Raw genomic sequence first — 2,586 nt, forward strand, 5'->3', positions numbered from 1 at the left:
AAACCTCAGCCTGCTGGACTATTGCTGCTGTTTCAGTAGCAAAACTCACATTATGACTTGGAAAACTGGACTGCTTCACAGACATATCGCTGAACAACAGTCCCTATTTCAACAGCCAGAACAGTGGGTTCTTCTTACATACCACAGTTAGAGTCAGAAAATCTCAAAACCAAGGAGAATCTGTATCACTTCCCACCTAGCCTAAAAAAAGCACTGAAGAAAAAATTAGAGCAGGCCCTCTGAAGAGAGTTGCAGCAGAAGACCCAGAAGGCAAACAGATGAAATTAAGAAACATAGTAACTGATAATAACCATATTTCAGGAAAAGATGCAAGAAATAGTTAAGGAACAACCTGCTCATAACAAAGTTTCTTACCAAGTTCACTTAGAGACTGGATTACAGGGGTTTTTTACTGTTTACTTAACTCAATGCGAGTCTAAATATTTAAGAACCACATAAACATCTATCTTTTATGAAGTTCAACTAATTTAGCATAATATTTTTTGCAGTAATTTCAAAAGAAAAGTTACACAATGATATAAATATTTCTCTTATGTCAAAGTGCCATAATTTGTTTCATCTAATGATTCTTCAATTGATGTAAAGGTTACTTGCAAGGGATCTTGCAAATTATGGATTTATTATTGACGAGATGTAAAATTATTGCATATCTATGACGTAGCCACCTTTCTTGCCTTTCCCTTTAGAGGAGTAGTGCCAGGCAGCGCATCTTCAGAATCCCTACTCGCAGCAGAAGAAAAAGTTAGAGACACCTTCCCCTCCACCATGTAATGATAATCTTACAAGTGCATCTAGTTTTGAAGGACTAGCAAAAAGGTGAATACAGTAATAAGTACACAGTACTATTGTTAAGTTCTTTACCTCCCATTGTGAAAGACAGGTAAGTCCTTCTCATTATTGTAAGCTATATACTTTCAAAACAAAACTACATAACACATAAATCTTCGTGTTTAGTGTTCATGATTTTACAACAGTCACTTTTCAATTGTCTACTTTTCCACAGACACTGTGCTCCTGCTTTCTTTTGCCTGTAAACACAATTTCCTAAACCCGCATCTATTATTTTGTTTCACACACAAAAAAGAAGCAGATATCTAAGGGCAAGCATGTAACTAAGGAGGTAGGATCTGGGACTGATTTTTCTGTAATATTAACATTAGAAACTTTGACAGGGAAAGGAAAAACACAGCCATCCAAGAGTGATCATTCAGAAAGGGTGAACACACTCCACAAAAGAGCATGTACTTTCCCTGAATAAATATCAGCAATAATTTTGAAAGTGAGCACAGGCTGAAAGAGAACAGTAAGCACCTTTAAAAAAAATAAAAAATCCTTTACATCGTCATATTTTAAAATCCCTATTTAGGGATTTTACTCGTGACTACATCTGTACCCATGTCCCAGAGCAGATATAAGAACTGTGCTCCTGCCGTGGGGACTCTTCATGAGGAGGAATGCAACTGCACATATTAAGTTGCAGGATGCAAACTGCACCCACCTTAACATTTCCTATCAGTGTAAAGGCGTAAGTAGTATTTTTAAACATCTACCACAGCAGTAGTATTTCCAACAAGGCTGCCTCTTAAAGACTCAGGTCCAGACACAACTCTAGGAGGCACAGTATCTCACATTACGGAGAGCTCCCAAGAACATAGCTGAGGGGAAGAAAAAAAATGTGATAGGTTTATTACGGATATGCAATGCCAAGTCAGTGCAGTAAAATCTATCTGATGAACTAATCTATAGAAAAGCAACAAAGAAGACAGCAAAAAGCACCAGGAGATAATTTAGCAATTACTGTGATCACTAGTACACAGAGTAAGACTGGAAGGACAGACAGACACACACACAAAAGAAAATAAAGAAATAAATATATTCAAGATACTCAGAAAGTCCAAGCTCTTGTAGACCAGAAGCAAAGCGTACTTCAAGATATAAATCCCTACCAAATATCCTTCTAAATCAAGCGAGCTCCCAGTGAAACACACGCAATGATCACACTCAAGCAGTACATACAATAAAGCTGCAACATTTGAAAAACCCTCCCTGACAACTTCTGGCAGAAGAGAATGCCTGTGCCTAAAAGTTGAAAACGTCTGGGCCACAATTCCTCAGGAATTTAAAGGAGTGAAGGTTGCACACTTTATTATAACGCTGCCTCTCAACTTCCTACTCATAAACAGTCCTGTGAAAAATCTCATTTTGTTATCAACCTTTATCGCTTCTTGACGTTTTCATCATTCATTTCACGTTCAGTCTCTCCTGGTTTTTACATCTCTCTTCCTACTTCATTCCAGTAGCGTCTGTCACGCCTTCTCCCACTCGAGACTGCAAACCCTCACACTGTGCCGAACTCCACTTCCCCTGCTTCTCGTACACCCGACTTGCCTCTACCCCCTCGTATACCAGCATACGTTTCACCAGTCCCAAAGACACAACCCCTACCGTGTCCCCCCCGACACGTAACCGCACCCCAGGTTCCTGGGATAAGCCCCCGGGACGTTCCGCGGCACTTCAGCCGCCCAGCCCGCCAGGCTGACGGCGACCGTAGCCCGGGGGAACCGC

The sequence above is a fragment of the Haliaeetus leucocephalus genome, unplaced genomic scaffold (assembly GCF_000737465.1).
Source record: "Haliaeetus leucocephalus isolate CR32 unplaced genomic scaffold, Haliaeetus_leucocephalus-4.0 Scaffold696, whole genome shotgun sequence".
Lineage (NCBI taxonomy): Eukaryota > Metazoa > Chordata > Aves > Accipitriformes > Accipitridae > Haliaeetus > Haliaeetus leucocephalus.